The sequence below is a fragment of the Temnothorax longispinosus genome, chromosome 9 (assembly GCF_030848805.1).
Source record: "Temnothorax longispinosus isolate EJ_2023e chromosome 9, Tlon_JGU_v1, whole genome shotgun sequence".
Lineage (NCBI taxonomy): Eukaryota > Metazoa > Arthropoda > Insecta > Hymenoptera > Formicidae > Temnothorax > Temnothorax longispinosus.
The window spans coordinates 9,811,162-9,835,271 of record NC_092366.1 but is presented as its reverse complement, the minus strand read 5'-3'; the positions used below and the strand labels follow the sequence as shown (position 1 = coordinate 9,835,271).

At 33.4% G+C, this 24,110-nt stretch overlaps 2 pseudogenes; one reads left to right on the top strand and one right to left on the bottom strand.

Annotated features, from left to right (window-relative positions):
• Window positions 1-90: 90 nt before the first annotated feature.
• Window positions 91-14,350, bottom strand: LOC139819233 (elongator complex protein 1-like; annotated as a pseudogene).
• Window positions 14,351-14,753: 403 nt separating this feature from the next.
• On the top strand, window positions 14,754-20,536 carry LOC139819232 (probable cytochrome P450 6a14; annotated as a pseudogene).
• Window positions 20,537-24,110: the final 3,574 nt, after the last annotated feature.

The window sequence follows — 24,110 nt, the reverse complement described above, 5'->3', positions numbered from 1 at the left end:
AAATTATTAACAAAAAAAAGTTTGGCGATCTCACCGATTTCAATGACCTTGATATATGTTATCAAGGTCATGACCCCGAGTGACCTTTAGAAGGTTTTAGCCGTCGCTCGTTATTCGTTAAAAAGGTATTAACAAAAAAGTTTGAAAAATACGTAGGTTAGATGACGCGCTATACAAGTATTTAACTGTTTAAAGCGCGTCATTAATCTACATAGGTTAGATGATGACGCGCTTTAACAGTATTTAATTGTTTAAAGCGCGTCAACTAACCCATGCGTAAACCATTTCGGGGCTACCGCACCTTCCCCGAATGCAGGGGGGGTGTGGGTGAACCTCGGTTCGCGTGAAAAGTGTATGCGTGAACTATTTCGGGGCTACCGCACCTCCCCCGAAAGCAGGGGGGGTGTGCGTAAACCTCGGTTTGCGTGGAAAGTGTATGCGTGAACTTTTCATGCGTGGAAAGTTAATATGCGAGATGCCACATGGGTTAGATAACGCGCTTTAAAAGTATTCAACTGTTTAAAGCGCGTCATCTAACCCATGTAAGTATTCTCTGCTTTAACAAAAAGACTTCAATTTATCAACAATTTACTGCTTCAAATGTTGTGTTTTGGTAAAGCAGCGATTTTCTTGCGAAATAACCCACACAGCAACGAAATATTTCAGAAAGCTTTCAAAAAGCTGTCAACGAAATATGAAACCTTTCAAAAAAACATTTCAGACATGTTTCAGATATGTTTCAGAAAGGTAAAATGTCCGCCAAGCTGAGATTTCAGAAATGTTTCTGAAATCTCAGAAATATTTCTGAAATAATTCTGAAATGCTTTAGAAATATTTCTGAAATGCTTAAGAAATATCTCTGAAATGCCTAATAAATATCTATGAAATGTTTCAGAAATATTTCAGAAATATCTCTGAAATGCTTCGGAAATATCTCTGAAATGCTTCGGAAATATCTCTGAAATGTTTCAGAAATATATGGGAAATATTTTAGATACTTTTTTTCACATACAGGGTGATCCGGAACAGTTTCCTGTCCTTCATAAATCATATTCTTGAACACATTGTAAGACTATTTTTCCTCTTGCAAAATGTTATCCGATTCTTAGTTGCTGAGTTATTAAGCTAATTGTTTGTCTAATACGGGCCGGGTACAGGAGGTCGACAGGAGCGGCACAATTCACCGTCAGATGTTCAACTTCTGCGTCAGCATCTGACGGTTAATTGTGCCGCTCCTGCCTATCTTCTGACCGGCCCGTAATAGACAAACTATTAGCTTAATAACTCAGCAACTAAAAATCGGATAATATTTTGCAAGAAGAAAAATAGTTAACAATTTGTTCAAGAATATGGATTACTTATTAAAAACAGGAAATTGTTTCGAATCACCCTGTATATCTGTAACAAATCTGAAATAAATCCTTATTCAAAGATGTATATTATGTCTGTTACGTTTATGTGAAATATTACAGAAATATGTAGGTAAGTCAATAAAATATTTACAAAATACTTTTACAAAAACGAGTGTATCCTTTCTGTAATTTTTATTTTAATTGTGATAGTACCTACACTGTTGCAACAGTTCGCAACTAACAGCCCATAACGGTATATAATATGTAACAATGTTATTGACATACATAATAAATTTTCTTTATCTCTTGTAACACTTAACACTTTTAATATCACAAATTAATACCTTATAATAGAGAGATAAACTGATATTATTATATATCACATGTGTGCGTAAAAAAATATTGTATATACCTTAGAAAGATAAACACATATACTAGATATTGATTCACTTGATTATTATAACCATTCAGATCTAAACCTCGAACATCAGATATTATTCATATTGCATATTTCCAAGATCTTCCCTCACATAATAGCGCAACTACTTCTTCAGCATCATTTAGATATTCTTTTAATATTATAGCTGCATGTTTATATTTCCGCTCTGCTTTCAAACGTTCAACCATCAGTGTCTTATAAAGTTTTTATGAATTTGCTGGGCTGAAAAAATTAATTCTTATGTGTAGAACAGCATATGTAATTAATTCTAATGATAGGATAATATTCTTTCATGCATATACGAAAAAAAATTGTATATCTTTACCTTAATTTCATCTCTTTTGACATTGCGATTACATCCTCCCAATTATCATTTGATATACTAAATGTTTCTACAGCTTTGTCAAGATCGCCACTTCTATAAAACATCATACCAGCTTCCACATATTTTCCTTCACTTGACAAAAATTCTCCATAAATTTCAGCCACCTTTTTATACTCTGTAGTATTCTTCTTAAACAATTTTATTGCCGCCTGGTATAATTTTTAATTACGTATCAAATTTAAGCATTCCTCAAACTTAGTTGGATCTTTAGACAAATGCTCTAACGTTTAAGATGCACATTAATAGAATACTTCATGTAATTTGGGTCTAATTTTTTCAAATTGTTCAAGAATGGAATATATTCTTTGGGATCTTTTTTCGATGATTCAGACGCTATAAACATTGCGAGTTCTAAATCATACATGCCTAATGCAACATCATATAACGTATCGATATATATATATATATATATATATATATATATATATATACCGTATACGCTTCATGAGCGGATACGGTAGAATCACGTAACTCTGATCTCTGTGAATCCTCCAACATTTTCACTTGCTTTATTTTACTAAGTGCCTTTTCCAATCCTTGTCTTTGTTGATTTTTCACCAAGCTTATCATGATATTGGTTGTATTAAATTATCCGCAACTTGATGTTTCTCTATGGCATCTCTTAATAATTTACAGATCTCGTCTACCTTATTAATTGAAGTTTTGTTACTTCTAGCGTCAGATTTGACAGGGCGATCTGCATAACAAAACGCGTACATTGTACGGGTGACATCGACATTTTATAATTCTGACAAAAACAGATTCAACCAATTTAACTTCTTATGCTGTACAAGATCTTCTAGGAACTTTTTCACATTATCCAGAAATAATTGTGGATCGTGGTCGTATAATAAATTCAAGTTTATACGTTGTTTAGTCATTATGGCAAATGCCGTCAAATAATCACAGTTAGTCAGGTAACATTTAGTATATGCACCGATAATGCCTTTGGCTGTATACATTCTAAATTTCCTGTAGGCAGCTGTAAAATTATTTTTGAGTCGTACGGTATTGCCGTTATTATACGAGAACCTTTTTCGAATCGTCTTTAGATACCTGTAACGATATATTTAAAGTCAGAAAAATATGCTATATACAAAATAAAAGAGATTATAAAAAGTACGTATTTACCCGCAAATAAAATCTCGTTCATATTTAAATCCCAGGGCTGGATATAGTTAAATCACGTTTACTTAGCTACTTTATATTAACTTCGTTCAACAAGACACAAATCAAATGTACATTGCAGTGTTGTAAGAAGCAAAAAATCAGAATGTACGTAAAAACTTGTAATATTCTTAGCAATTTCTTTTCCGTCGACCAAGAAACTATTTTCCAGAGACAGAGCAAGGATATCTTTTGAATCAATTTGTATAACTTCTATTTGCTCGCACTGTTCGCTTAACGTTATATTTGTTCAAGTTTTCCGTTTCTTGTGTATTTAAATATTCGATCTCTTACTTTTATGTAAGCTGTATTTGCATCAGGAGAAGAAACAATAGGAATATTCAAATAAGTTAGAGTTTAACGGTTTGACAGGTTATGTCGGGTTAAAGTCGGGTAAAAAGTTAATTTTTACACTTTTAACCCAAAGATTAATGTGATAGGTTAATGTGTCACTTATGTATTTTGCATAACCTTAAAGAGTAGCGCGCCCAAAGTTAATTAATTAACTTTTTACTCGACTTTAACCCGACATAACCTGTCAAACCGTTAAACTTTAACTTATTTGAATACCCCTTATCAAGAGACACGGTAGTGTCTCGCGCCAAGTACACGCGGAGCGAGACCGACCGTGACTCTTTTACGCGACGCGACGGGTTGCGAGTACCCGAGATGTTGAGATCTCGATAACGAGTGAACGGATCAAGTTCTAAGTAGGCTTGATCGATAGCTTGGGGTCCAATTAGGGGGGGGTTTCTCTCATAATATTCCGCTACGTGCCCTACGAGCGGAGATATTGCGACGCAAAGTCCAAATGTGAAAATTTTTTATTAAGATACGTCGTCGTCGTCTACGTCGACCGCTCTCATCTCAATATTATTATGATTATCAGAGAAACGTCACTTTCACTTTTTCGACGCTGGCGGCGCAGGTATCGCCAGTTTCGATATCGCGCGCGTATTTCGAAATTAGGTCGATAGACTTATCGGTCAGGAAGAAGATTTCTATTTAGGTAAATTAGGTAATATATAATATATATTGAGTCAACGGAAAAGAAGGTTCTCTACGCTTGGTAGAAATTGCCGCTAGGGAATTTTTAAGTCGATTCTTATGAATCAAGCTTGAATTCGATGTCTAGGTATCCCAGGTTGCCGATGACGAGGTCCAGATAGTGCGCTTCATAGTTTTCGGTGTCCAGGTGTAATAATACGTTGAATTCGATGTCTACGTGTCCCAGGTTGCCGATGACGAGGTCCACATAGTGCGCTCCGTAGTTTTCGGTGTCCAGGTGTAATCGTACGTTGAATTCGATGTCTACGTGTCCCAGGTTGCCGATGACGCGGTCCACATAGTGCGCTCCGTAGTTTTCGGTGTCTACGTGTATTAATACCTTGAATTCGATGTCCACGTGTCCCAGGTTGCCGATGACGGGATCCAGATAGTGCGCTTCATAGTTTTCGGTGTCCATGTGTAATCGTACGTTGAATTCGATGTCTAGGTGTCCCAGGTTGCCGATGCCGAGGTCCACATAGTGCGCTCCGTAGTTTTCGGTGTCTACGTGTATTAATATCTTAAATTCGATGTCCACGTGTCCCAGGTTGCCGATGACGGGATCCAGATAGTGCGCTTAATAGTTTTCGGTGTCCAGGTGTAATCGTACGTTGAATTCGATGTCTAGGTGTCCCAGGTTGCCGATGACAAGGTCCACATAGTGCGCTCCGTAGTTTTCGGTGTCTACGTGTATTAATACCTTGAATTCGATGTCCACGTGTCCCAGGTTGCCGATGACGGGATCCAGATAGTGCGCTTCATAGTTTTCGGTGTCCAGGTTTAATCGTACGTTGAATTCGATGTCTAGGTGTCCCAGGTTGCCGATGACGAGGTCCACATAGTGCGCTCCGTAGTTTTTGGTGTCTACGTGTATTAATACCTTGAATTTGATGTCCACGTGTCCCAGGTTGCTGATGACGAGATCCAGATAGTGCGCTTCATAGTTTTCGGTGTCCAGGTGTAATCGTACGTTGAATTCGATGTCTAGGTGTCCCAGGTTGGCGATGACGAGGTCCACATAGTGCGCTTCGTAGTTTTCGGTGTCCAGGTGTAATAATACGTTGAATGCAATGTCTAGGTGTCCCAGGTTGCCGATGACAATGTCTAGATAGTGAGCTCTGTAGTTTTCGGTGTCTACGTGTATTAATACCTTGAATTCGATGTCTAGGTGTTCCAGGTTGCCGATGACGAGGTCCACATAGTGCGCTCCGTAGTTGTCGGTGTCTACGTGTATTAATATCTTGAAATTGATGTCTAGGTGTCTCAGGTTGCTGATGACGAGGTCCAGATAGCGCACTCCGTAGTTTTCGGTGTCTAGATGTAATAATACCTTGAATTCGATGTCTACGTGTTCCAGGTTGCCGATGACAAGGTCCACATAATGCGCTTTGTAGTTTTTGGTGTCTAGATGTATTAATAACTTTAAATACCTCGAATTCGATATCTACGTGTCCTACATTTAGATTTAAAGTTATTAATACACCTAGACACCAAAAACTACAAAGCGCACTATGTGGACCTTGTCATCGGCAACCTGGGACACGTAGACATCGAATTCGAGGTATTAATACACGTAGACACCGAAAACTACGGAGCGCACTATGTGGACCTCGTCATCGGAAACGTGGGACACCTAGACATCGAATTCAACGTATTATTATACCTGGACACCGAAAACTATAGAACGCACTATCTGGAACTCGACATCAGCAATCTGGAACACGTGGACATCGAATTCAAGGTATTAATACACCTGAATACCGAAAACTATGAAGCGCACTATGTGAACCTCGTCATCGGCAACCTGGGTCACCTAGACATTGAATTCAAGCTTGATTCATAAGAATCGACTTAAAAATTCCCTAGCGGCAGAATCAAGAGACACGGTAGTGTCTCGCGCCAAGTACACGCGGAGCGAGACCGACCGTGACTCTTTTACGCGACGCGACGGGTTGCGAGTACCCGAGATGTTGAGATCTCAATAACGAGTGAACGGATCAAGTTCTAAGTAGGCTTGATCGATAGCTTGAGGTCCAATTGGGGGGGGGGGGTTTCTTTTATAATATCCCGCTCCGTGCCCTACGAGCGGAGATATTGCGACGCAAAGTCCAAATGTGAAAATTTTTTATTAAGATACTTCTTCTTCTATCTACTTCTAACGCCGACGTCTTATATGACACTACAAAAAGGCGTGATATCCGTACAAAATTACCTTTTTCAAAAAAAAGGTAAAAAAATGCGCCAAGTACACGCATAGTAGTATATATGTATTATGTTGTTACCTCGAAAAAAACAAAGTGGTAGTATTATACCTCGAAATAACACCCTGTACATATTGTTTATACAATGCGTAATACTACAAAAAGGCGTGATATCTGTACAAAATTACCTTTTTTAAAAAAAAGGTAAAGAAAGGCGCCAAGTACACGCATAGTAGTGTATATGTTGTTACCTCGAAAAAAAAAACAGTGGTAGTATTATACCTTAAAAAAATCTAAGTAACAAGTGGTAGACGAAATCTTTGTATCTTGAAAAATCTCGAAAAAACCTAAACAGTAGTATCTTCACCTCAAAAAAAAAAAAAAACAAAGTAGTAGTATTATACCTCGAAAAAACCTAAGTAACAAGTGGTGGACGTAATCTTTGTATCTCCAAAAATCTCGAAAAAACCTAAGCAGTATTATTTTTATTTCCAAAAAATTATTACTCAAGTGATACACATCACAAAATTACGTTACCTTATCAAAAAATGAGTCGCGTTTCAAGTGATCTATTATTACAATTACAAAAAAGAAATGATATCTCTTTTTAAATTACAGCGCCAATTACAGAAACATATATTTTTCGAGATACAAAGATTACGTCTACCACTTGTTACTTAGGTTTTTTCGAGGTATAATATTACTACTGCTTTTCTTCGATTAGAATAAAAAATTGAATCATGAAGAATTACACAGAGGTAACAGTACAAAATACAAATATTTTATTAAAATATTTAAACCCAACAAGGGAATACAAGGTATTTAAATACAAAGTTTAGATATGTATTTTAAAAGATTTAATCGCATCGCAAAGAATTACAGAGGTAACAGTACAAAAAATAAAAATATTTTATTAAAATACATAAATTTTTCTTGTCAAAAAACTTGGCGCTGCTAGAGAGAGAGAGAGAGAGAGAGAGAGAGAGAGAGAGAGAGAGAGACCTTTTACAAATGTAGATATTACTTATTCTATACTTATTCTATACTTAATTCTAATCGCTTTAAAAATCTAAACTTATCCTAACTTATCCTATACTTAGTAATAAGCCGCATTATTCACCGTCACACACACACACACACACACACACACACACACATCGCCCACACCCACTCGCTCGCACATACACACCAGGCTGACCTAATTTTGAGGTCTAGCAGCGCCAAGTTTTTTGACAAGAAAAATTTATGTATTTTAATAAAATATTTTTATTTTTTGTACTGTTACCTCTGTAATTCTTTGCGATGCGATTAAATCTTTTAAAATACATATATAAACTTTGTATTTAAATACCTTGTATTCCCTTGTTGGGTTTAAATATTTTAATAAAATATTTGTATTTTGTACTGTTACCTCTGTGTAATTCTTCATGATTCAATTTTTATTCTAATCGAAGAAAAGCAGTAGTAATATTATACCTCGAAAAAACCTAAGTAACAGTGGTAGACGTAATCTTTGTATCTTCTCGAAAAATATATGTTCTCTGTAATTGGCGCTGTAATTTAAAAAGAGATATCATTTCTTTTTTGTAATTGTAATAATAGATCACTTGAAACGCGACTCATTTTTTGATAAGGTAACGTAATTTTGTGATGTGTATCACTTGAGTAATAATTTTTTGGAAATAAAAATAATACTGCTTAGGTTTTTTCGAGATTTTTGGAGATACAAAGATTACGTCCACCACTTGTTACTTAGGTTTTTTCGAGGTATAATACTACTACTTTGTTTTTTTTTTTTTTTAGGTGAAGATACTACTGTTTAGGTTTTTTCGAGATTTTTCAAGATATACTTCTAACGCCGACGTTCTTGTATGATGACGTCATAATCAGAAACGTCACTTTCACTTTTTCGACGCTGGCGGCGCAGGTATCGCCAGTTTCGATATCGCGCGCGTATTTCGAAATTAGGTCGATAGACTTATCGGTCAGGAGTAAGATTTCTATTTAGGTATTTTAGGTAAATTAGGTATATACTTATATAATATATATTGAGTCAATTCCTTCATGTTTATCTGGAAAGATTTCGTATCCTTACATCGTATTACCACCGCTGCCGGAAAAGAAGGTTCTTTACGCTTGGCAGAAAGTGCCGCTAGGGAATTTTTAAGTCGATTTTTATGAATCAAGCTTGAATTCGATGTCTAAGTATCCCAGGTTGCCGATGACGAGGTCCAGATAGTGCGCTTCATAGTTTTCGATGTCCAGGTGTAATAATACGTTGAATTTGATGTCTACGTGTCCCAGGTTGCCGATGACGAGGTCCACATAGTGCGCTCCGTAGTTTTCGGTGTTTACGTGTATTAATACCTTGAATTCGATGTCCACGTGTCCCAGGTTGCCGATGACGGGATCCAGATAGTGCGCTTCATAGTTTTCGGTGTCCAGGTGTAATAATACGTTGAATTCGATGTCTACGTGTCCCAGGTTGCCGATGACGAGGTCCACATAGTGCGCTGCGTAGTTTTTGGTGTCTACGTGTATTAATACCTTGAATTCGATGTCCACGTGTCCCAGGTTGCCGATGACAAGATCCAAATAGTGCGCTTCATAGTTTTCGGTGTCCAGGTGTAATCGTACGTTGAATTCGATGTCTAGGTGTCCCAGGTTGCCGATGACGAGGTCCACATAGTGCGCTTCGTAGTTTTCGGTGTCTACGTGTATTAATACCTTGAATTCGATGTCCACGTGTCCCAGGTTGCCGATGACGGGATCCAGATAGTGCGCTTCATAGTTTTCGGTGTCCAGGTGTAATCGTAATTTGAATTCGATGTCTAGGTGTCCCAGGTTGCCGATGACAAGGTCCACATAATGCGCTCCGTAGTTTTTGGTGTCTACGTGTATAATATACCTTGAATTTGATGTCCACGTGTCCCAGGTTTCCGATGACGGGATCCAGATAGTGCGCTTCATAGTTTTCGGTGTACAGGTGTAATCGTACGTTGAATTCGATGTCTAGGTGTCCCAGGTTGCCGATGACAATGTCTAGAGAGTGAGCTCCGTAGTTTTCGGTGTCTACGTGTATTAATACCTTGAATTCGATGTCTATAAGGTGTCCCAGGTTGCCGATGACGAGGTCCACATAGTGCGCTCCGTAGTTGTCGGTGTCTACGTGTATTAATATCTTGAAATTGATGTCTAGATGTCCCAGGTTGCTGATGACAAGGTCCAGATAGCGCGCTCCGTAGTTTTCGGTGTCTAGATGTAATAATACCTCGAATTCGATGTCTACGTGTCCTAGGTTGCCGATGACGAAGTCCACATAGTGCGTTTCGTAGTTTTTGGTGTCTAGGTGTATTAATAACTTTAAATCTGAATGTAGGACACGTAGATATCGAATTCGAGGTATTAATACACGTAGACACCGAAAACTACGGAGCGCACTATGTGGACCTCGTCATCGGCAACGTGGGACACCTAGACATCGAATTCAACGTATTATTACACCTGAACACCGAAAACTATAGAGCGCACTATCTGGAACCCGTCATCGGCAACCTGGAACACGTGGACATCGAATTCAAGGTATTAATACACCTGGATACCGAAAACTATGAAGCGCACTATGTGGACCTCGTCATCGGCAACATGGGACACCTAGACATCGAATTCAAGCTTAATTCATAAGAATCGACTTAAAAATTCCCTAGCGGCAGAATTAAAATTATGTCATGACATAATAAAAATTCGCTGAATTAAAATTATGTTTAGACATAATAAAAATTGGACGAATTAAAATTATGTCTAGACATAATAAAAATTGGATGAATTAAAATTATGTCTTGACATAATAAAAATTGGATGAATTAAAATTATGTCTGACAAAAATAATTCCGCATTTTTATTATGTGTATACACATTTTTAAAAAAAAGGTAAAAAGAGGCGCTAAGTACACGCATAGTAGTGTATATGTATTATGTTGTTACCCTGTTATGTTGTTACCTCGAAAAAAAAAGTGGTAGTATTATACCTCCAAATAGCTTTACCCTGTACATACTGTTTATAAAATGCGTAATACTACAAAAAGGCGTGATATCCGTACAAAATTACCTTTTTTAAAAAAAAGGTAAAAAAAGGCGCCAAGTACACGCATAGTAGTGTATATGTTGTTACCTCGAAAAAAAAAAGAAAGTGGTAGTATTATACATCGAAAAAACCTAAGTGGTAGACGTAATCTTTATATCTCGAAAAATCTTGAAAAAATCTAAGCAGTAGTATCTTTATTTCCGAAAAATTAAACCCAAGTGATCTATCAAGACACATCACAAAATTATGTTACCTTATCAAAAAGAAGAGTCGCGCTTCAAGTGATCTATTACAATTACAAAAAAGAAATGATATCTCTTTAAATTACAGCGCCAATTACAGAAAGAACATATATATTGCCTCAAAAAATAATTGTTGCACTACTTTGAAAAATCTTTACATTGTGTCAATTAGAAAAGAATGTATGATAACAATTTTATAAGATTAAAAAATTTTATTTAAATTTAACAAGGGAATACAAGATATTTAAATACAAAGTTTACATGTGTATTTTTTAGTGGTCACAAAGAATTACAGAGGTAACAGTACAAAATAAAAATATTTTAATAAAATACATAAATTTTTCTTGTAAAAAAACTTGGCGCTGCTAGACCTCGAAATTTTAAATAAATAAGGACAACAATAAATAAAAATAATTCAGAAAATAATGCGATGGGAGTAATATTAAATGATTATCAGCGTGGATGCGTGCGAGTGAGTGATATGGGTGTGCGTGACGACGCGGACGGCGGATAATGCGGCTTATCATTAAGTAAATATTTAAAATTTCGAGGTCTAGCAGCGCCAAGTTTTTTTACAAGAAAAATTTATGTATTTTAATAAAATATTTTTATTTTGTACTGTTACCTCTGTAATTCTTTGTGACCACTAAAAAATACACATGTAAACTTTGTATTTAAATATCTTGTATTCCCTTGTTAAATTTAAATAAAATTTTTAATCTTATAAAATTGTTATCATACATTCTTTTCTAATTGACACAATGTAAAGATTTTTCAAAGTAGTGCAACAATTATTTTTTGAGGCAATATATATGTTCTTTCTGTAATTGGCGCTGTAATTTAAAGAGATATCATTTCTTTTTTGTAATTGTAATAGATCACTTGAAGCGCGACTCTTCTTTTTGATAAGGTAACATAATTTTGTGATGTGTCTTGATAGATCACTTGGGTTTAATTTTTCGGAAATAAAGATACTACTGCTTAGATTTTTTCAAGATTTTTCGAGATATAAAGATTACGTTTACCACTTGTTACTTAGGTTTTTTCGATGTATAATACTACCACTTTCTTTTTTTTTCGAGGTAAAAGTTACTTGATTATAAGTAAGTGTGCGCATCAAATATCTAGTAACTACAGTGTACACGGTAAGAATTTTTCGTTATATTTTACCGTTAAATTCAAACTACAAACTTGGAACAGTTTGAGACAATTTGGGACAACTTGGCAACCAATCAAATATTATTGATAACGATAGGAATTTTTGAAATATACAAAAGACATTTTACAAACAACGTAATAAAAATTACCAAGCATAATTTTTTAAAAAATTAATAAACTTTTACTATATATTTTAGTAAAATTAATCAAACATATTATATATTTTATTATAATAAATAGTAATATTTTTTATTATGGTAGATATCAATTGGAATAGCTCGCATAAAATTCTTGGTAATAGGTGTTGTCTTACAACTATCATGATTTTCAGGGTAAATTGTAAGAGAAAATTCTTTCTGTCTGAACATTGAGGTGACTAAGAAATTCGTGTTGAGAAGCACGTACGCCTCGTTCTATTGTTGTACTCTACAGATTAGTCATAGAGTGTAGACGTGCTTCTCAACACGAATTTCTTGCTCACTTCAATGTCTACACTATAATGACTAAATATTTGATGCGCAAACTTACTCATAATTAAGTAACGTTTGTATATATTGTAACATTGCCACTTGAAAAGGGCCAAAATCTATAACAGAAACGTTGTGCTAATAATAATAAATCTGGCCAGTTGGGTCAATTCTTTGAAAAATAACTACTTTTTTAAATTATTTGCTGGCAACGTGAAAAGCTCCTAAAATAGGTAAAATTGTGTAAATTTAATAAATAAGTAAATAAATCACTAAATTTTTTATTTGGACAATTTAGAAATTTATCTTTTTTATTTGTTAGATTAAATGTTAGACTAAATTCTATTAATAAGCACAAATAATTCTTAATTTATCAAAGCAATACAATTTTATTTTTTTCGAAACGTAAAAGTTTGGTAAAATATAATAACTATAAATTAATTTTTATTAATCTTTATATCTTTTTCAATACATATATGATATCATATATATTACATATACAGGATGATTTACTTAATAAGTGTTAACACATGTTATCTCCTGAATAGTTAAAGATATTGAAATTTTACTGTGAGATAAACTAGATAAAGAAGTTAATGTACTAATGAACTTTAAAAAATATAAAGTAAGATATGTTTACAGTAAAAAATGATATTTATTTAAAAACTTTTTGACCAGGTCTAGCAAAAATGTAACAACTGTGGCGCCGGCGCCACGTGTCAATGAGCTGACAACGATTGCCTAAAGCGATTCACTAAAAAAATCGTCACGGATAGATACTATTTTTAGTGCTGATAAGAAGATACATATAAATGCATAGCCTATTCAGACTTCGGTTTCAGTAGTGCGCTCCGAGACGTGAAAACAGGATACAGTAGAAATAGGATCATCTCCGAGATAGTCGATTCACTTAAAAAAAAAGGTTAGTATTAACAATAGATTCTATAAAATTTTGTAAAATAACGTATACACACAAAATATGTTAGACTAACATTTTTTTTTACAATAAATTGCTTATTAGTCATTCTTTACATTAAATCGCCTAGTGGAATTAAATTAATTCTTTCATCAAGAAAAACAGTTTTTGTTTGCGTAGGAAACAGAAGCGCAAAAATTCCATTATTTTAAATCATATATTGCTGGTTATATGATTTGCCATGTCAAGAAACACGATAGTATATCTCGCGCCCAGTTTATATGCAATGAAATTACTGTACTTACGCAAGCTGCCGGAATTTCATATTTTTCACCGATCGAGTTTTAATTTCAATTAATAGCTGAGATTTTAATTACATAAAAAAGTATTTTTAGTTTTCCTCTCTGTGCTCTGGTAAATGGAGATATCGTATAACACTATGTCCAAACATTTAATTATATATGTAACTCCTAATCAAAATTTTTAGACCGCAATTGGTATTTAGAGGTATTTAAAGGTATTTAGGAGTTGCTCTTTCGGAAATTCTATTTGGCGATAAGAGATATTAAAAAAAAAAGATATAAAGGTTGAAAATAGTGAAAGATATGAAATAACTGAGTTATTTAATTTTGTTAAATAATCCGGTAAATCCGGATTAATAAGCAACAAAATTCGGATTATTCTCTTCAAAGTATTCATAAATCTCATACGGACTATAAATTGCGAATTAGGAAACACACAAAATCTAACTCATAATCTAGCTCTCAAAGGATTAAAAAATATAAGAGTTAATATTCTCATTAAATCCTGCTCAATGTGAACATTTTACAAGGTGATTATCAGAGATCGGATCGCGGTGCCGTTTTTCTCACTCCAAGCGACCCAGCGCCATGAGCAAAAAAGGCACCGTTGCATAGAGTACACAAATATTTATATTTATATACGCGATGGTACCCCTTTTGCTACGTTACTCCGTTAGACCGACGCGGCGCGGCGTGGAGGGTACTGCTTCTCACGGCGCTAGCACACGCTTGGAGTAGAGAAAACGGTACCGCGATCCGGTCTCTAGTAATTGTTTAACGTTATATTTCGGTTATAGATTTGCGATGATACTTGCGGAATTAATCGGGGTTCTAATCGGGGTTCTAATTGGTGCCCTGAGCATTGTGTATATTTATTATAAATTTATGATATTCAATTTCTGGCGTAAAAGGGGTGTTTTTTATATTGAACCCGTTATACCAACTGGAAATATAACGGCTCTGGTAACTGGAAAAAAGCAAGCAGGCGAGTATCTCTATATTAATATAAACGGTATACGTATATTTATTTTCTTGTGTACTTTTTACATTTTTTATTAATTTAAATATTTAATTAAGATGGGAGAGACATAATTGAAATTTTATATAATAAAAATACTTAAAAACATAAAATTTAACCTTTGGAAGACATAATAGAGGTCTGTTTGTAAAATCTTATTGTTTTTCCTAGAACACGATTTATAATATTATAACCCTAGCTCGCCACACTCCGGTCCAGTGGATCGCTAAACGTTTTTCGGTTTTCTAGTTTTCACGTAATAACATAATTTTCTAGTTTCCTTATAATAAGTTCAGTTTAAATTTAAATCATTTTCTTTCTGATATTATCATAAACATCTTATTCAGAGTCTGTATTTCCAATTTCTACAGTAGGGGAGACCAGGGCTAACTCGACATCGGGGCAAACTTGACACTAGACTTTTTGCTAATTTAAATCTATCGTAGAAACTTGCCTTTCCTACTGTAAATGCGTCTTTATGTGCCAGTATTATCAACGGGATTTAATGACATTCTGAGTTATGGTGTAATTTTTAGCGCGACATAAGCGTTTTTGATGATAAAAAGTAATTTTTCTGATCTCTCGAAAATTTCTACTCTTTCATCGAGCTTTACTCTTGCAAACCTATATGTAAGTGATTTTCATGGAAAATTTGATGCTCTATATGAATCCGATAATCGTTTTTGGATATTTTCAAAATTTTCATATTTTTGAAGTGACAAAAGTGAAAAATGACGTCCGGGGCAAAGTCAACACCAAGCCGTTTCGTCGGCTCCCAGTAACAAACGATGCTTGTCATGCAGCCGTACGGCTCATGACAAATGTATGCGCACGTCCGATCGCGAGTTTACCTGCATTAATTGTTTTTCAGACATGAGTTTAGATGAAGATAATTGAAAGTTCAACAATTTTTGTTCTCATTATTTCAAATGATTGTTCTAGCTACTTTATTCCGAATTTTTGTACTTTTTAAATACACAATAAACAATGTATTTTCATTTTCAGACAGTAAAAAATAAATTCCAGATCAAATTGTGTCGATCAGACAAAGTGTTGAGTTTGCCCCGGCGCTGCGGGGTGTCGAGTTTACCCCGGCATTTTTCAATTCGAAAATTTGTCTTCGCGTCACTTTTCCTTTCCTGGCGGCAAAACAAAGCGACGTACAGCAAAACTTTCTGAATCAATTTTGTACCTGAAGGAACACTTTTTAAATATATACCATTGAATTTGCCAAAAAAATTTAATTAAATATTAAAAATTGCCTTTGAAAAAATAGTGTCGAGTTAGACCCGGTCTCCTCTACAAGCTTAAAAATATTAATTAAAATAAAAATGACAATGCGACAAATTCTCATGAATTATAATTCTGCAAAATGATAATCGCTGCACTATAATATACAATTACATTTTTACGTCACTTCTATCTATAATTATTACAAAAATTTGTTTCTATTTTTATAAAATTAACGATTTATTCTTTGTAGTGCTATTTATTGCATTTCTACTTGAAATAAGAAATCACGGAATTAATTAAACAAAACTGTCAAACGTTCTCTTCCATGATATCTACATGAAATATAAGAATCATCGCGCTATTGGAATGTACTCACTTCATAAACCAAACTTAGTAATTGTCAATCCTGATCTTATTCGAATAGTATTAACAAAGGAGTTTGAAAGTTTCCACGATCGTGGGGTGTACTGCAACGAAAAGATTGATCCACTAACCGGCAATTTGTTCTTTATGTCCGGAAAGAAATGGCGAAATATGCGCGTCAAGATGACACCTACTTTTACTTCGGGAAAAATAAAGCAGATGTTCCCGATTGTGAAGAAATGTAGCGAGATACTCGCGAAGTATCTAGAGAGCAAAGCACAAATGAGAGATTCAGTTCAGATGAAAGATATGTTTGCAAGGTAAAAATCTTATGTCGTAAAAGTATATATATATATCGACATCTAAATATATTGAAGTTTTCTTCTGAATTTTTAAAATTTTTTTTCCGTTCTTTCCTATCTTTTTTACATCTTCTCTTCAATATAGTATTATAATCTCCCGATATGCCAATCTTTCTTTATTTGTTTGAGATAATGCTTATGTAATTTTTGACCTATGACATTTCACAAATTTCGATAGAATTAATTAAAAATGGTAATTTTACTAATAGATATACAACGGATGTAATCATGTCAACTGCATTTGGCATCAAATCTAACTGTATTGAGGAACCGAATAATGAATTTCGAAAGCAGGGAAAAAAGATTTGTAACCCTCAGGGTACACACTGGGTTAGCGTAACCCGAGCGAATTTTGAAAGTAGCGCCATTTCAAAGGAAGTGAATGGTGGGGGTCCATACCGGGGGGAAAAAATCTTTGAGGTAGCTACTATGTAAGCGCCAAGGGGCAGCGTCAGTCTACGCTTGGTGCTCAAGTTATACGATTTTGAAAATTGAACTCGGGTAATCTACACCCAGTCTGTACGGAACGTTACAAAATCCGCGTGTTTAAAAAAAAATTTGTGTTTTTCGAGTATTTGCTACAGTAGAATTTTTTTTTTTTTTTTTTCAAGTATTCTAGTATGTATAATTTACTATTTTTAATATACTTTTGTGCATTCTAACCTCAAAATGATGCTCTGTAGCATACCAGCATAACGTATCCGTGCATGCATGTTAATATTATTTCAATATTTGTTATTTATTTATATTATACTAATCAACAACATCCAAAAGAACTATTTTTACTTTAAGATATTTTTTTTAGCGTTATTACGATAAATCAAGCAAGTTATATCGTTATCGTTATATCGTTATCGTTATATCGTTATCGCAAAAAAACGGGTATTTTCATAGTTCAAAAAAAATATACTTTTTGGAATGGAACAAAAAAACGAATTCAGCCATTTCAAAGAACAACTTTTTAGCTTTCAAACGCGACTTAAAAAATGTCGATATCTTTTTTTTTCATAAAGTTATGCAATTTAAAAGAAAAAGTGAATTTTTATGAAAATTTTTTGAGAATGGTTTACATTTTCAAAAGTATCTTTGTTTAAACAAGTAATGTAATAAACTTAATAAATCTATCAACGCCATTGAATTTTTGAGAAAATTTCCGATCCAAAGAAAAAAAAATTTGTTTTAATTGACAAATTACAGCCCGATATATACAGTCAATCAAAGTCGCCGGGTTAGCCTAACCCATGTCCGTACGGAACGTAACTTTTTTATAGTCTGTACCCTGAGGGTTAAAATGAATCCAATTTATATTGCTCTGTGTGGGTTTGCGCCGAAAATTATGGATTTATTTTCCATCCCTTTCACGGACCGACACGTCAGCAACTTTTACATAAATATGTTTCGAGAGAATGTGAAATATAGGTAAGCTCATAATATCGTCCGATATGATTTTATGAATCTGCTCATTCAACTCATGGAGAGAGGCTACGTTGATCCTGACGATGACAAGAAGACCACGGACGTAAAATGTTAATATATATTTGTATTCATTAGAAGGAACGGGCTAATTAATATATTTTTGGTTTCCTCATAGAGGAAGCTTTGTTTTCGTAAAAAAAATTTTTTTTCGTTTTTTTTGAACGTGTTCAGAATGTTCTAAAACGTCGAAAAATTGTAATTTTAAAAAATGTCTGTATGTATGTATGTGTGTTTGTATGTGTGTATGTGTGTGTATGTGTGTATGTGCCAAATTTACCGAAATTTCTATAACTCCAGAACTAATCAACCAAATCTTAACGAATTATATGTGAAATAGGGGTAGAAAAAACTGAAGAATATAATAGAATTAATAAAAATTGCTAATAATCAATAATCAAGGAGTTTTTTTTTTTAATTTAAATTTTGAATTTTTTTAAAAATGTCTCATGGTTGCTCTAATTTCCGCAAATTTGGAGATATCGATCAATTTTTCATTTTATTATGTTTTTCAGTCTTTTCTACCCCTATTTCATATATAATTTTTTAAGATTTGGTTTATTAGATCGATCCAGCTTTATACGCGATTAAAGGTCCATAATTTTGCTCGCATATAAAGCTAGAGCATATAAAGCTCGCATATAAAACTAATCAACCGAATTTAAAAAAATTATATATGAAATAGGAGTAGAAAAGGCCGAAGTAAAAATTGTTTTTTGAGTTTTCGATATCAATTTGTTGCTTATGTTCGAAAACGTCGAAAAATCGTAGACTATCATTAAAGGTAGGTTGGTGTTGAATTATCTTTTTTTTTCTATTTTATATATAATTCTTTAAGACCGGTATTCATAGTCGGGTCTTATATTCAAGATCGTCTTAAGTATAGTCTTAAGGCGTCATCAGCCAATCAGAGGGCCGTATTAGCATCTTATTATATTTTATTAATATATTAATATATTTTTACATGTTTCATACGTATATATTAATAGCTTCCCTATATATATTAAAAATATCTTTTGAAAGAGATTATTAAAAATATATATTTTGTTTACCCATAGCAAACATAAATAAACTTACTATGCTGGAAGTTACTGCGCAAAGTTATATCTTCTTTATAGCTGGTTTTGAAACCTCCGCGGCGACGACGACGTTCGCTGTATACGAATTAGCGCAACACCAAGATATACAAGACAAAGTTCGCAAAGAAATCGATGAAATATTGACAAAGCATGGTGGTTTGATCTACGACGCTGTAAACGAAATGACATATCTTCACAAAGTGATACATGGCAAGTATATTAAATATCAAAAATATATAGTTATTTACATATATGTACGTTTAGATATTTTGAAGGAGAGGTATACTTTTCTTTTACACATTGCAGAGACTATAAGAAAATATCCATCTCTTCCTGTCTTAAATCGTATCTGCACTAAGGATATAGATTTACCGACAACGAACATTCACCTGCCAAAGGGGACATTAATAACTATACCGGTGCTTGGGCTGCATCGAGATCCGTCAATATACTCGGATCTGGAAAAATTTGATCCTGAACGATTCAACGCAGACAAAATAGAAGAAAGGCATTCATATGCTTATTTGCCATTCGGAGAAGGTCCACGGAACTGCATTGGTAAAGATATAAATTTATCATTAAAATATTTAATTTGTATATCGCTACATAAACGTCTCATGCAAGTATTTTTCTTTATTTAATCTCTAATTTCTCTATTTCTCTATTTCTCTATTTAATCTTTAGGTGCGCGGTTTGGCTATATACAAACGAAAGTCGGACTCGTGAGTCTTCTTTCGAAATATAAGTTCAAACCTCATCCCCGGACAGCGGAGCCGTTCGTTTACAACGAAAAATCTCCTGGTCTCGCGATAAAAGGTGGTACATATAATATATTTTTATTGAACCACGATAAAATAATTGCGCTCTTGCGTGAACTAAAAATATTTCTACTTTTATTCGAAAAATATAGATACAAGTCTCAGATTTTAATAACAATATTGCGCCTCTATATCTGCGGATAAAAATAAGAAATCTGTTAGATGTAAAACAGTTATATTTGAAAATATTAATTATTCTGAGCGTTATTCTAATTTAGACATATTATTTGCATTTTGTTAGATTATTTGTAGTTTATATTCCAATTAAATACATATTGCGTTTTAGTATCATAATATTATTTCTGATAAAAAGAAAAAATATATTTGTCGCTTTTTTTTGTATTTTTAGTGTAACTTCTATGTGATTTAATTAACAAAAAGAAATAATTTTGTTCAATCAATCTATTAGATTAATCCGATAAAGTTATTTAAGATCAATTTGTAATGTACTATAAGATATAATTTAATATTTATTTTTTAATAAAAATCATACAATTGTACTTGATTTATAGCATCTGTAATTAATATTTATCATATACAAATTAATTAATTAAAGAATAAAATGGTACTTTTATTTAAACCTGTTGTATAATATCATTATACTTTTTGATTTTTAATATCTACTAAATATTAAAACATATTTTTGAGGAATATTATTTTGTTGTTTCTATTATTTTTAATAAACTTTTAATAAGTTTTGTTATTATTAAGAATACTAATAAATACTTATATTAACTAAAAATATCAAATACGTGATATAACCGCGTATATACGATTTCTTCTCTTGAGTGCAATAACTTCGTACACACTTCTACGATCGATCAAAGTGAGAGGAGCAAGAATAGATAAATTTTGCCATTTTTATAACCTTGCGTCAGAAAGCGGATCGATTAAATTTTTAATTTGTTTTTTCCTTTACGTAATATAATGTGCAAGTGACTCGGCACATTCAGTATGTTTCGAAATTAATCATATGTCACAGTGAATACATTGTATAAGTATAATCATAAATTACTCAAATTAATATATCTCTTAATTTTTAATAATACACTGACAGATACATACTCGCAATCAGTTTGACGTTCTTCAATCGAGACACACAAATAGAATACAGTAGAAATAGGAAAATAATATATCTAATAATAATATCTTTATTGATAATGAAATCTAAAGTTAACAAGTCGTATTGCTACAAGAAGCATCAAGAGAAGTGAAAGAAAGAATTGAGCATCTCTGAAACAGCCGCTTCTCTCTCTCTCTCTCTCTCTCTCTCTCTCTCTCTTTCTCTAAAAAAAAAGATAATGTTAACAACAAATGCATAATTTTTTTACAAAATTTATTAACGTACATAAAATATGTCAGAATAACATTTTTTACATTTTTCTAATTTAGCAAAATCTAACTGATTTAACTTAGGGCCATTCTATAATACGTCGCAAACGATGGCAACTGCTAGTTGAAAAGTGTTATTTCTTGAATGCCGATTGCCAGTTACTGTCGCCAAAAAAATTAAAAGTTCGCCAACTCTTTTTTGACAACCACAACTGACAAGCGCAACCGGAAATAACACTTTTCAACTAGCTCTGTTGCCATCGTTTGCGACGTATTATAGAATGGCCCTAACACCCAGCGACCTAAGTCTGTGAAATTAGCTAATCTCACAGTCTGACCTACACCGTGACTCAAAGTAAATCTAGTCATCAATCGTTCACATCGAAAGAGAAAAAGAGACCTACAAGGGCCATTCTATAATACGTCGCAAACGATGGCAACTGCTAGTTGAAAAGTGTTATTTCTTGAATGCCGATTGCCAGTTACTGTCGTCAAAAAAATTAAAAGTTCGCCAACTCTTTTTTGACAACCACAACTGACAAGCGCAACCGGAAATAACACTTTTCAACTAGCTCTGTTGCCATCGTTTGCGACGTATTATAGAATGGCCCTAACACCCAGCGACCTAAGTCTGTGAAATTAGCTAATCTCACAGTCTGACCTACACCGTGACTCAAAGTAAATCTAGTCATCAATCGTTCACATCGAAAGAGAAAAAGAGACCTACAAATTGACACGGTCATATTTAGGGTCGTCATAAAATCATTTGTTTTTTAAATCGCGTCGTGCGTAATCGCGTGTTTACATCGGAAATAATAACGTTTTACATTTCAGGTCAGGTCACTAAAATACAAGACCTGAGCTGAAGTCAGATCTGGTCACTTACCACGTGTAATGTTTTGTGGCACCAAGTAGTGCCGCCCAGCCAGACGACCTAAATAATTTAGGTCGAATTTGAAATATAAGGCGCGGCCTAATGCGAGATGTAAACGTGGCCTGCAATTTCCATCGCACCGGAACAGAAGCATAAGTCTACTGTTATTTCATACTTTTTCAAAAAAGGTAAAAAAAAGGCGCCATCAAGTACACGTGTGGTTGTTACCTCGAAAAAAAACCAAGTGGTATTATTAATTTTAAATTAAAAAATAAATAAAATTTATTCTAACCTAGGTGGTAGTAGCTTTAATTTTTTTAAACAAAATTATTATATTACAAAATTGTTACTTTATTCAATCCAAGTGATATCTACCTTAAAAAAACTTAAATAACAAATGATATCTATTAAATTAAAAAATAAACAAAATCTATTCTAACCTAGGTGGTAGCAGCTTTAATTTTTCTTAACAAAATTATTATATTACAAAATTGTTACTTTATTCAATCCAAGTGATATCTACCTCAAAAAAACTTAAATAACAAGTAATATTTATTAAAAAAAAATATGTGAAATCTTTTAATACTGCGCCAATTACAAAGAGAGAATATATATAAATATATATATACATATAATACCTTAAAAAAATTATTATTATATCACAAAATTGCGTTACCAAACTCAATCCAAGTGATACGTACCAACCTAAGTGGTAGTAGCCTTATTTCTCCTTAACAAAATTATATCACAAAATTGCGTTATCTAACTCAATCTAATTGTAAGTGATATGTTATTTCAAAAAAATATATGAAATCTTTAAATTACGCCAACTACAAAGAGAATATATGTATATATATTGCTTTGAAAAATAATTGTTGTGCTACTTAAAAAAAAAAATAAAACTCAAACGGTACGTATCTTTGTATTCCCATATCAAATATTTTTATTTTATAATGTTACCTCTTTAATTTTTTGTGATTAAAATGATTCTTTGTAATATTATAATTTTATCAAGGAGAATTAAAACTCCACTTGGGTTGATAGAAAGACCCTTAGGAATACAAAGATGCATACCACTTGGATTAAGTTAGGTAACACAATTTTGTTTTATTTTTTAAGAGTAGTTGCACTACAATTATTTTTCAAAGCAATATATATATTCTCTTTGTAGTTGGCGCAATTTAAAAATTTTATATATTTTTTTGAAATAACAATTAATATGTTATTTCAAAGTAATCTTAGGTGGAGTTAGGTAATGCAATTTTCTTCATATAAATAATGCAATACTTTTAATTTTCTGTTTGAATAGTGATTTTTTCAAACACTTTTATTCGTCTCCTCTTGAACTGTTCACCCAAAAAAAAATATTCTGCCGATAAGTGGGGAATTCCTCTTAGCAGGTCCTCTAAGCAAAAAAACCTTACATGAAGAATATCCTTCTTTAAGTAATACGTATTACTTTATAAATGAGTGGATGCGTAAGCTATAATCAAGAGTAAATTCCTCTACAGTAAATTCTACTATTAGCCTCTTAAAATAAGAGGATATGCTAGATATTTGCGGCGCGCGCGTTAAAGTTAAAAGACGATCGTCTTATTAGCTACGCGATGCGTACGCTACCACACGAGACGCCCGTGTAGAAAGTTCAGCCCCTTGCACAATGCCAGGCAGCAGGCAATAGGAACAGGAAATAATAAAAAATCGTTAATTACAACCTAAAATATTCGAATGTTATGATTTGTTGGCAACAGGCAATAGACACATAATTTCCAACGTGACGGAAACTCCTGTGTCTATT